Source organism: Amblyraja radiata, chromosome 27 (genome assembly GCF_010909765.2).
Source record: "Amblyraja radiata isolate CabotCenter1 chromosome 27, sAmbRad1.1.pri, whole genome shotgun sequence".
Classification (NCBI taxonomy): Eukaryota; Metazoa; Chordata; class Chondrichthyes; order Rajiformes; family Rajidae; genus Amblyraja; species Amblyraja radiata.
In genome coordinates, this window is record NC_045982.1 from 3563085 (window position 1) to 3576847 (window position 13763).

Sequence of the window (13763 nt, forward strand, 5' to 3'; positions counted from 1 at the left end):
TGTGTATCAGACTATGGCTTTCCTGCCCTCTCTGACTGAAAGCACCTGATTTCATGGAATATGCACAGCTGGTATGGGGAGCGTGTTTTGTTTATTGTTACGTGTACCGAGGTACAGTGAAAAGCTACTGTGTGCTGTTCAGTCAGTGGAATGACTACATGATTACAGTCAAGCCTTCCACAGTGTACAGATGCATGACAAAGGGAATAACGTATTGTGCAAGATAAAGCCCAATTAAAGATAGCCTGCGGATGCCACTGCCACCTGTTCAAGGTACACGTGCCATGATTTCATCAAAGGTCAGCAGTTTTAACCAATGATGGTACATTTCCAAGCTGGAAAGGGTAAAGATTAGATTTGCGAGGATGTTGCCAGGACTAGAGGATCTGAGCTATCGGGAGAGGTTGAGCAGGCTGGGACTTCGAATGCAGAAGGATGATGGTGATCTTACGGAGGTGTATAAAATCATGAGAGGAATAGATCGGGTAGATGCAGAGAGTCTCTTGCTCAGAGTAGGGGAATCGGGGACCTGACGACATAGGTTTAAGGTGAAGGGGAAAGGATTTACTAGGAATCTGAGGGGTAACCTTTTCACACAAAAGGTGATAGTCGGTGTATAGAACGTTCAGAAAAATCTAAATAAAGTCTGCTCGAGTGTAAATTCCTTAATTTCCTAATAGGGAGAAGGCAGGAGAATGGGGTTGAGAGGGAAAGATAGATCAGCCATGATTGAACGGCGGAGTGGATTACCAATGGGCCAAGAGGATATTGGTATCGTATTAGTTGACTACATTGCGTGGAGAGAGTCAACAGCTTCAAGTTCCTGGGCGTTGTTAAATAAAACTTTAAAACACACCACAAGGATCGGGTAAGACGATCAAACTTTATTCAAGATTGCCAAATGCAGTGAATACTGGGAGCAACCTAGGGGATTGCTCAATGAACAAAGATTCATCTGCACCTTATATACAGAAATGCAATTTGATGTGAAGTTCACTGTAGCAAGCACTTTAGGAATTTTCCTCCTTCCCAAATGGTTTTACAACACTCACAGACCATTCACCTCCGGAAAACACAGAAGAATAAACACGACCACATGGCACCCCATTACAGATAAGCAAGTGTCCTGGTACCCTTTTGGCCTTATTTAATTGTTTCACAATTGTCATTTGTCCTTTGGCAACAGAGGACAGAATCTGACTAAAGTAGCCTGCAGTGAGTGGCAGTTAACAGGCTCAGTTTCAATCTTCTTTAAAGCTCAGAATTATTATACATGAATAGGACTTTAAGCATTTTTAGGCACTCTATCCCTATCCCTTGCGGCTTTGCAATTTATCTTTGACAGCGCCCATAACCCATAAACATTGATCCATTGACAAAGAAACCTCATCAATTCCTCTGCTTCCTTAGAACATTGAGGAGATTCACGAGGTTGCTGAACACACTATTGAACTTCAACAGGTGTACAGTAGAGAACACACTGACTGGTTGCATCACGGCCTGGTTTGGCAACTTGAACATGAAGGAAGCTGTAGAAAGTGGTAGATATTGTCGGTCCATCGTGGGGACTGACCTCCCCACCGTTGAAGGGGTACCCAAGAGGCACTGACTCAAAAAGGCCGCCAACACCACCCTGGCCACGCTCGTCTCGCTGCTACCATCAGGAAGAAGGTACAGGAGCCTGAGAACTGTGACCACCAGGTTCAGGAACAGATTAATTCCAGAAAGCATGAGGCTTTTGAATTTAGAACAATACTAACCAACCCAGAAACTATGTTCTGCTGTGGTCTTTGTTACAGTTGCATTGTGTACCTCAGTTTTGCCTCCGAATGATTTGCTAAAATGCACGGAACAAGTTATTGTCCTCTCTGCTGAAGGGAATGCGTACGTTTTGGGGAGGTGAGAGAATTGTGGGGAATAGGGAACTGATGTGGACGAGGAGATTAAGTCAGCAGCAGATCAGCCACTGTCACATTGATTCCAGTATCCACAGTGACTTGCCTTCAACTGAGCTGTCCTTGAAGTCCAGAGCAAAAATCAAACCGCTGGACGAGGATGTTGCGGTGTGAGCTATAGGGGGAGGTTGAGTAGGCTGGGTCTCTATTCCTTGGAGAGCAGGAGGATGACGGGTGATCTTACAGAGGTGTACAAAATCATGAAAGGAATAGATTGGGTAGATGCACAGAGTCTAGGAGAATCGAGGACCAGAGGACATAGGTTCAAGGTGAAAGGGGAAAGATTTAATAGGAATCTGGGGGGTAACTTTTTCACACAAAGGGTGGAGGGTGTATGAAACATAGAAAATAGGTGCAGGAGTAGGCCATTCGGCCCTTCAAGTCTGCACCGCCATTCAATATGATCATGGCTGATCATCCAACTCAGTATCCTGTACCTGCCTTCTCTCCATACCTCCTGATCCCTTTAGCCACAAGGGCCACATCTAACTGCCTCTTAAATATAGCTAATGAACTGGCGTCAACTACCTTCTGTGGCAGAGAATTACAGAGATTCACCACTCTCTGTGTGAAAAAAAACAAGCTGCCAGAGGAGGTAGTTGTGGCTGGGACTATCCCAACACTTAAGAAACAGACAGGTACATGGATAGGACAGGTTTGGAGGGATATGGACCAAGCGCAGGCAGGTGGGACTAGTGTAGATGGGACTTGTTCACCAGTTTGGGCAAGTTGGGCTCAAGGGCCTGTTTCCACTCTGTATCCCTCTATGGAGGTCAGGAACTCAGCAGGTCGGGCAGCATCTGTGAAGGGACACAGGGAACAGCAGATGCTGGAAAATTGACCAAAACACTTTCTCCGTAGAAGCCACATCGAGGCAAGGTGTCTGGGTCAGGAGCCTTGGACGGGATGGGATGGGTTCCCAGAATACTTTGGAATACTGTGTGACTATGTTGGTGCCCTTTATGTGGTGCCTGTTTGCAAACATTGGGTATGTAAAACAAAGAATCACACTTTAGTTCAGTTCAGTTTATTGTCACGTGTACCGAGATACAGTGAAAAGCTTTTGTGGCATGCTATCCCTTCAGTGGAAAGACAATATATGATTATAATCGAGCCGTTTACAGTGTACAGATACATGATAAGGGAATAACGTTTAGTGCAAGGTAAAGCCAGCAAAGTCCAATCAAAAATACTCCGAGTCACCAATGAGGTAGATAGTAGTTTTAGATTGTTGTCTGGTTGTGGTAGGATGGTTCAGTTGCCTGATAACAGCTGGGAAGAAACTGTCCCTGAATCTGGAGGTGTGCGTTTTCACACTTCTATGCCTCTTGCCTGATGGGTGAGAGGAGAAGAGGGAGTGACCGGGGTGCGACTGGTCCTTGATGATGCTGCTGGCCTGCCAAGGCTGTGTGACATTAGCCTTTTCTACTGTCAGAATGAGGCCCAACGCAAATTGGAGGAACAGCACCTCATATTTTGCTTACACCTCAGTGTTATGAATTTTGACTTCTCTAACTTCAAGTAACCCTTGCTTTCCCTCTCTCTCCATCCCACCCCTTTCCTAGTTTTTAGTCTAAAGGCCCTGTCCCACGATGCGAGTTTACCCAAGAGCTCTCCCGAGTTTAAAAAAAATATCAAACTCGTCATATTTGCATTTTTTTTTCCACTATAAAATGCCTGCCATATTTTTTAAATCATTCTGAGTCATGTGTGCAAGGAAAGAACTGGTGAGGAGGGTGGCAGTAAAAATACAACTCCTGCTGTTTGCAGCAGCCCTTTTGCTTCTGCAGCCTAAAGGCAGAAGGGCAAGAACAAGGGTGAAGAGGAAGGACAAGAGGAGGTCACAGTGGGTGAAGCCCCTCTTGCAAAGAAGATTCAGGCTTGGACAGTTTGAGAACCTGATAAATGTGCTGCATGTCTGCTTTTAAAAACTTCACAAGAATACCCCCTGACCTGTTTAATGAGCTGAAGGCAAACGTGGGCCCTCTGATGAAAATAAAGGGCACCTATATGAGAAAGCCACTGGAACCAGGCTTGCGACTAGCCATCACCCTCCGCTACTTGGCATCAGCAGACTTGTACAAGAGCCTCTTCTACAACTTTCTTGTTGCCCACAACACCATCAGCAAGATAGTATGAGAGACCTGTGAGGCCATTATTAAGGTATATAAAGATAAGGTGATGGACTGTCCCAGTACACCAGATGACTGGACAAGAGAGTGACACGTGGCTTTGACAAAAGATGGAACTTTAAGCATGCATGTGGGGCAGTTGATGGCAAGCATGTCGCCATCCGGTGTCCACCCAAGGGAGGGTCAAAATACTTCAATTACAAGAAGTGTCATTCCATCGTACTGTTAGCTGTGGTGGATTCAAACTACAACTTCCTGCATGTGGAAGTGGGCACACCTGGCAGTGTCGCTGATGGTAGGATCTGGAGAGAGACCTCCCTTGGGCAGGCACTGGAAGATGGAACAGCAGGCATGCCTGATCCCGAGAAGACAACCCGGACATATTTTACACAATGGTTGGTGATGATGCCTTTGCACTCAGGCCCTGGATGATGAAGCCATACCCACACAGGCATTTGACAAGGGAGCAGAGGATCTTTAATCTCAGGCTGTCCAGGGCTAGGACGGTTGTTGAAAATGCATTTGGCATCCTCGCCAGCAGATTTCGATGCTTGCTGACTACTATGGAGCAGGAGCCCAAGAATGTGGAGACTATCGCAGCAGAGGTTTTCCCCAGTATAGGGCAGTCGGTTCTTGCCATTATCAACAGCAGCTTGTGTTCTGGGGTTGTCCCCGTAAGTTTTAAACATGCAGTAGTGCAACCACTACTTAAGAAACCTGGCCTGGATCAAACTGTTCTGGCCAATTTTAGACCGATCTCCAAGTTGCCTTTTATTTCCAAAATTCTGGAGAAAGTTGTTTATGCTCAGCTAAAACTCTTCTTGGACGAGCATAATATTCGGGAGGTTTTCCAGTCTGGGTTTAAAACTATGCATAGCACAGAGTCAGCATTGCTAAGGGTTTTTAATGACATCCTCCTAGCTAATGATTCTGGTGATTATGTGGTTCTTGTCCTGCTGGACCTATCTGCCGCCTTTGATACAGTGGACCATGGTATCTTAGTATCTCGGTTACAGCACCTAGTGGGCATTGGTGGCAGTGCCCTGGGATGGTTCAGGTCTTATCTGGCAGACAGAACTATGTGTGTAAGCCTTGCTGGTTTTGAATCCTCCTCTGCTCCTCTGTCATATGGGGTTCCACAGGGCTCAATTTTAGGGCCCCTGCTTTTCTCACTGTACTTACTTCCTCTGGGTTCCATTCTTAGAAAGCATGGCATCTCTTTTCATTGTTATGCTGATGATAGCCAACTATATATGCCGCTGAGGAAGGAAGATGCCTTTTCTGTCAAATCACTTCTGTCTTGTCTTGAGGACATTAAGTCCTGGATGGCCCTAAACTTTCTAGGATTTAATGAAAAGAAGACAGAGGTGATAGTGTTTGGTCCCAATGGCTGCCGTGAACCTCCCCCTGTTGACTTGGGTCCCCTGGCACGGTATGTGAAGCCAACAGTTTTGGACCTGGGTTTTAGGATGGACAGTGATTTTAAATTAGATCATCAAATAGGCGCGGTAGTTAAGTCCAGCTTCTTTCATTTAAGGCAGCTGGCAAAGGCGAAGCCCATTCTTGAGCGGCAGCATTTTGAAACAGTAATCCATGCCTTTATCACGTCTACGCTAGATTACTGTAACACACTCTATTTTGGAGTTGCTCGATCTTCCCTGGCTCGTCTCCAGTTGGTTCAAAATGCTGCTGCTCGCCTTTTGACTGGAACTCGAAAGAGGGAGCACATAACGCCAATTCTGGCCTCCCTCCACTGGCTCCCGGTGCACTTTCGAGTTCAGTTTAAAATTCTTTTATTTGTTTTTAAATCTTTAAATGGGCTCGCCCCGCCTTACCTCTCTGAGCTGCTTCATCCATACGCTCCTGCCCGGTGCCTCAGGTCAGCTGATCAGCTGCTCCTGGAGGTACCGAGGTCTAAGCGGAAGCTCAGAGGGGATAGAGCCTTCTCTGTTGCTGCTCCGGCACTCTGGAACACTCTGCCGTTGCACATCAGACAGGCCCCCTCACTGTCCATCTTCAAAACCAGTATTAAAACACATTTATATTTCTTGGCTTTTGACCCTGCTTGAGACTTTGCTCCTGTTTTAGTGCTTTTAATGTTTTTAATTTTATTGTTTTTTACTCTCTCTTTTAATGTTTTTATTGTCGTGTAATAATTTTTTGTCCATGATTACTCATGTACAGCACTTTGTTGCAACAGTGGTTGTTTTTAAAGTGCTCTATAAATAAAGTTATTATTATTATTATATGTCGTCCACAACCTTATCCGTATCAGAGGTGCAGCATCAGCATCAGCATCAGCAACAGCCAAGGAGGACCTGGTGGACAACCATACAGGAAACATAACACCAGGTGCAATGAGGACTGGAGTACAAGCTGCACCTATGCTGTCACTACAGCGATTGCCAGATAACACTGGGAGAAAGAGTGCCAAAGAGCAGAGAGACCATCTCTTACTAAAGGTTCAAAGGTTCAAAGGTTCATTTATTGTCACATACCCTAATTGGTGTAGTGAAGTTCGAGTTGCCATTGCACAAAATTAATAAGAATACACAACATTATAAAGGAATTTAGCATCAAACATAAAAACATCCCCCCACAATGGTTCCCACTGTGAGGGAAGGTACAAAGTCTAGTCCCCATCCCTTTGTTCACCCATAGTCGGGCCTATTGAGGCCTCCGCAGTCGCTGCTATGGTGGGCCCGATGTTTCAGGTCCTTCTCGCCGGGAGAACCCTCTCAGCGGCTTGGGATACCTGGAACGGCCACTTCCTTACCGGAGACCGCGGCTTCCGAAGCCAACAGGCCGCACTGGACGGAGCTCCACCACAGGCGATCTCGGCGAGAGATCCCAGGCTCCACGATGTCAAAGTCAGCGCCGCCGCCCGCAGCTGGCCGCTCCACAGACCCGCAGCTCCGCGATGTTCCATCGGCGGACTCAGCATTCTTGAGCTCCAACGCGGCGACCCGGGCAAGGCATCGCCCGCTCCAGCGCTGTGCCGCCGTCAAAGCCGTGGTTCTGGACAGTCCCCTCAGGAAAAGACGCTTCAGACCCGATGGTAGGCCGCGAGGACGGGTCGAAGATGTTGCTCGGAGGAAAGCCGCCTCTCTGACCAGGTAGGGACTAGGAAAAGCTGTCCCCCCCCCCCCCACATAAAAAGACTCAACCTCCAAAACAAAACACTATTTTAACACACTAAAAATTATAAAAAGATGTGAAAAGACGGACAGCTGCAGGCAGGGCAGCCATACACAACTGGACGGCTCCCCCTACAACTCAATACTGGGCAGTGTGCCATGGCAGAACTAAATTATTTGAGGAACAGCAGCGAATGTCACACAGCACAAAGTGAGGTCCACCACTCCAGGAGGAGAGCCCACTGCAGACAAGAACATGTATTTTTCAGGACAGTTGAAATCCTGCAGATTTTGTTTAATTCCAGGTGAAGTGAACTTATTGAATTTCTCTTTGCCTTTAAGTTAAAATGTCATTTTTGCAGATGTCTGTTCTAAAAGCAGTGCTTATCCTGCCTCTGTTTGGTTGATTAATGTAGATAAATCTAAAAAATATATCCTTTTGAAAGCATTGCATGGTTTGTTTTATTGTTTTAATCTTTGCTAGCGTTTTATTGCTCAGGTTAATCTGAAGCTTTACAGAAAAAAGTTCCTTGTGTTTTCTTTGTATTTTTAGATTAATTGAAATGTATGGGAAATCCCATTACAATTCATTGTTTTGCTTGCTGTGTGTGATGTTCCATTTATCAAGATGTGTAAAAATGTTCTTTTAAATTCAGAGTATTTCTTGTTTCAGTGACATTTATCGAGATGTATAAACACTGTTTTACATTCAGTGCGCTATTTATTTTCAGATTTATCGAGAGGTACAATAAATATTCCTTTAAAATGCAGAGCATTTGAAGCGCTTGTGTCTGTTTTCACTCATAAAAATAATTGTGAGAAGTTAAAATGGGAATACATTGCATTCCTTCCTTTATTTGGTGTGTGTTTCAATTATCTAAATATATGATAAATGAAATATGAGCTTTAAGTGATGTCATGTTGGACTAATATAAAAATAATGGTTTTCAGACATCAATTTGAGTTTGAAAAAATAAGAACTTCTTTTATTTAGGTTAGTTAGCAGTCTTGTTGTACGTGCCCCCTTGGGCAAGAGTGACCATAAACATAGAAACATAGAAATTAGGTGCAGGAGTAGGCCATTCGGCCCTTAGAGCCTGCACCGCCATTCAATATGATCATGGCTGATCATCCAACTCAGTATCCCGTACCTGCCTTCTCTCCATACCCTCTGATCCCCTTAGCCACAAGGGCCACATCTAACTCCCTCTTAAATATAGCCAATGAACTGGCCTTGACTACCCTCTGTGGATGAGAGTTCCAGAGATTCATCACTCTCTGTGCGAAAAAAGTTCTTCTCATCTCGGTTTTAAAGGATTTCCCCCATATCCTTAAGCTGTGACCCCTTGTCCTGGACTTCCCCAACATCGGGAGCAATCTTCCTGCATCTAACCTGTCCAACCCCTTAAGAATTTTATAAGTTTCTATAAGATCCCCTCTCAATCTCCTAAATTCTAGAGAGTATAAACCAAGTCTATCCAGTCTTTCTTCATAAGACAGTCCTGACATCCCAGGAATCAGTCTGGTGAACCTTCTCTGCACTCCCTCTATGGCAATAATGTCCTTCCTCAGATTTGGAGACCAAAACTGTACGCAATACTCCAGGTGTGGTCTCACCAAGACCCTGTATAACTACAGCAGAACCTCCCTGCTCCTATACTCAAATCCTTTTGCTATGAAAGCTAACATACCATTTGCTTTCTTCACTGCCTGCTGCACCTGCATGCCTACTTTCAATGACTGGTGTACCATGACACCCAGGTCTCGCTGCATCTCCCCTTTTCCTAGTCGGCCACCATTTAGATAATAGTCTGCTTTCCTGTTTTTGCCACCAAAATGGATAACCTCACATTTATCCACATTATACTGCATCTGCCAAACATTTGCCCACTCACCCAGCCTATCCAAGTCACCTTGCAGTCTCCTAGCATCCTCCTCACAGCTAACACTGCCCCCCAGCTTAGTGTCATCCGCAAACTTGGAGATATTGCCTTCAATTCCCTCATCCAGATCATTAATATATATTGTAAATAGCTGGGGTCCCAGCACTGAGCCTTGCGGTACCCCACTAGTCACTGCCTGCCATTGTGAAAAGTACCCGTTTACTCCTACTCTTTGCTTCCTGTCTGCCAGCCAGTTCTCTATCCACATCAATACTGAACCCCCAATGCCATGTGCTTTAAGTTTGTATACTAATCTCTTATGTGGGACCTTGTCGAAAGCCTTCTGGAAGTCCAGATACACCACATCCACTGGTTCTCCCCTATCCACGCTACTAGTTACATCCTCGAAAAATTCTATAAGATTCGTCAGATATGATTTACCTTTTGTAAATCCATGCTGACTTTGTCCAATGATTTCACCACTTTCCAAATGTGCTGCTATCCCATCTTTAATAACTGACTCTAGCAGTTTCCCCACTACCGATGTTAGACTAACTGGTCTGTAATTCCCCGTTTTCTCTCTCCCTCCCTTCTTAAAAAGTGGGGTTACTTTTGCTACCCGCCAATCCTCAGGAACTACTCCAGAATCTAAAGAGTTTTGAAAGATTATTACTAATGCATCCACTATTTCTGGAGCTACTTCCTTAAGTACTCTGGGATGCAGCCTATCTGGCCCTGGGGATTTATCGGCCTTTAATCCATTCAATTTACCCAACACCACTTCCCGGCTAACCTGGATTTCACTCAATTCCTCCAACTCCTTTGACCCGCGGTCCCCTGCTATTTCCGGCAGATTATTTATGTCTTCCTTAGTGAAGACGGAACCAAAGTAGTTGTTCAATTGGTCCACCATATCCTCGTTCCCCATGATCAACTCACCTGTTTCTGACTGCAAGGGACCTACATTTGTTTTAACTAATCTCTTTCTTTTCACATATCTATAAAAACTTTTGCAGTCAGTTTTTATGTTCCCTGCCAGCTTTCTTTCATAATCTATTTTTCCTTTCCTAATTAAGCCCTTTGTCCTCCTCTGCTGGTCTCTGAATTTCTCCCAGTCCTCCGGTATGCTGCTTTTTCTGGCTAATTTGTACGCATCATCCTTCGCTTTGATACTATCCCTCATTTCCCTTGTTATCCACAGATGCACTACCTTCCCTGATTTATTCTTTTGCCAAACTGGGATGAACAATTTTTGTATTTCATCCATGCAGTCTTTAAATGTCTTCCATTGCATATCCACCGTCAACCCTTTTAGAATTAATTGCCAGTCAATCTTGGCCAATTCACGTCTCATACCCTCAAAGTTACCTTTCTTTAAGTTCAGAACCATTGTTTCTGAATTAACAATGTCACTCTCCATCCTAATGAAGAACTCAACCATATTATGGCGGACCAATTGAATAACTACTTTGGTTCCGTCTTCACTAAGGAAGACATAAATAATCTGCCGGAAATAGCAGGGGACCGCGGGTCAAAGGAGTTGGAGGAATTGAGTGAAATCCAGGTTAGCCGGGAAGTGGTGTTGGGTAAATTGAATGGATTAAAGGCCGATAAATCCCCAGGGCCAGATAGGCTGCATCCCAGAGTACTTAAGGAAGTAGCTCCAGAAATAGTGGATGCATTAGTAATAATCTTTCAAAACTCTTTAGATTCTGGAGTAGTTCCTGAGGATTGGCGGGTAGCAAACGTAACCCCACTTTTTAAGAAGGGAGGGAGAGAGGGGGAAACGGGGAATTACAGACCAGTTAGTCTAACATCGGTAGTGGGGAAACTACTAGAGTCAGTTATTAAAGATGGGATAGCAGCACATTTGGAAAGTGGTGAAATCATTGGACAAAGTCAGCATGGATTTACAAAAGGTAAATCATGTCTGACGAATCTTATAGAATTTTTCGAGGATGTAACTAGTAGCGTGGATAGGGGAGAACCAGTGGTTGTGGTGTATCTGGACTTCCAGAAGGCTTTCGACAAGGTCCCACATAAGAGATTAGTTTACAAACTTAAAGCACACGGCATTGGGGGTTCAGTATTGATGTGGATAGAGAACTGGCTGGCAGACAGGAAGCAAAGAGTAGGAGTAAACGGGTCCTTTTCACAATGGCAGGCAGTGACTAGTGGGGTACCGCAAGGCTCAGTGCTGGGACCCCAGCTATTTACAATATATATTAATGATCTGGATGAGGGAATTGAAGGCAATATCTCCAAGTTTGCGGATGACTCTAAGCTGGGGGGCAGTGTTAGCTGTGAGGAGGATGCTAGGAGACTGCAAGGTGACTTGGATAGGCTGGGTGAGTGGGCAAATGTTTGGCAGATGCAGTATAATGTGGATAAATGTGAGGTTATCCATTTTGGTGGCAAAAACAGGAAAGCAGACTATTATCTAAATGGTGGCCGACTAGGAAAGGGGGAGATGCAGTGAGACCTGGGTGTCATGGTACACCAGTCATTGCAAGTGGGCATGCAGGTGCAGCAGGCAGTGAAGAAAGCGAATGGTATGTTGGCTTTCATAGCAAAAGGATTTGAGTATAGGAGCAGGGAGGTTCTGCTGTAGTTGTACAGGGTCTTGGTGAGACCACACCTGGAGTATTGCGTACAGTTTTGGTCTCCAAATCTGAGGAAGGACATTATTGCCATAGAGGGTGCAGAGAAGGTTCACCAGACTGATTCCTGGGATGTCAGGACTGTCTTATGAAGAAAGACTGGATAGACTTGGTTTACACTCTCTAGAATTTAGGAGATTGAGAGGGGATCTTATAGAAACTTATAAAATTCTTAAGGGGTTGGACAGGCTAGATGCAGGAAGATTGCTCCCGATGTTGGGGAAGTCCAGGACAAGGGGTCACAGCTTAAGGATAAGGGGGAAATCCTTTAAAACTGAGATGAGAAGAACTTTTTTCACACAGAGAGTGGTGAATCTCTGGAACTCTCTGCCACAGAGGGTAGTCGAGGCCAGTTCATTGGATATATTTAAGAGGGAGTTAGATGTGGCCCTTGTGGCTAAGGGGATCAGAGGGTATGGAGAGAAGGCAGGTACGGGATACTGAGTTGGATGATCAGCCATGATCATATTGAATGGCGGTGCAGGCTCGAAGGGCCGAATGGCCTACTCCTGCACCTAATTTCTATGTTTCTATGTTTCTATGTTTATGGTCACTGCAGTTGCAGTTGTACAGGGTCTTGGTGAGACCACACCTGGAGTATTGCGTACAGTTTTGGTCTCCAAATCTGAGGAAGGACATTATTGCCCTAGAGGGAGTGCAGAGAAGGTTCAACAGGCTGATTCCTGGGATGTCAGGACTGTCTTATGAAGAAAGACTGGATAGACTTGGTTTATACTCTCTAGAATTTAGGGGATTGAGAGGGGATCTTATAGAAACTTATAAAATTCTTAAGGGGTTGGACAGGCTAGATGCAGGAAGATTGCTCCCGATGTTGGGGAAGTCCAGGACAAGGGGTCACAGCTTAAGGATAAGGGGGAAATCCTTTAAAACCGAGATGAGAAGAATTTTTTTCACACAGAGAGTGGTGAATCTCTGGAACTCTCTGCCACAGAGGGTAGTCGAGGCCAGTTCATTGGCTATATTTAAGAGGGAGTTAGATGTGGCCCTTGTGGCTAAGGGGATCAGAGGGTATGGAGAGAAGGCAGGTACAGGATACTGAGTTGGATGATCAGCCACGATCATATTGAATGGCGGTGCAGGCTCGAAGGGCCGAATGGCCTACTCCTGCACCTAATTTCTATGTTTCTATGTTTCTTGTGCATTAAAGGTAACGAATTGCGATAAGCAAATACATTTTGAAAAGGTCTTTAACAAGAAATTTTAATTAACCTTAAAAAAATGTGAGAACTTCAAACAAAACCCAAAGTGCAAACTATTAACTTTTACAAATACTACACATGAACAGAAGCATCGACATCAGAGAGAACATCAGTTATGCCCCAGGTCCCTGCTGTAACCCCCTTTTGCTGCAGGTGCCGGTGTGACTCTTGGAGGAAGACTGTAAACAGCATAATCTGAAGCTAATAAACATAACACTGAACCAGCAGGATTGAGGCCTGTGTAAGTGATTGTTGATGTCATTGACTGTCTCTGAAAAAACCCCAAGATGGATTTAAATGCAAAAGCAATGCAGACCCTCAAAAGCTGCAATTGACTGACATATTTTCTGATTTAAAACTAAACTGGCTAAATGTTTTATGTCTTTGAGGTCAGATCATGGACTATTTTTGAAACACATAAATATTTCGAATGGAAGGAGGATGAATTTCATAATCTTATAAGGGTGTGAATGACAAATAATTAAAGTCAAATCTAAGCTCACAATTTTCTTTTTTAAATTGTACACCCGTCCAGCCTACAGATGTGGCTGTGCCCCCATTCGCATCTGCGGTGGATGTGGCCTCAATGACTGCTTTTGTCTGCAAGAGAATGGAAAAGGTGCTGCAGAATATCATTAACAACTTGATTGACTGCAACCCTGCTAGAAAGTTATACATCTGAAGGGTTATTGCAGGAAATACTTTGATTACCTATGATAGCATTACGACTTACGACGACCTACCTCGACTAAACCTACGAGTAAAAAACTATTGAT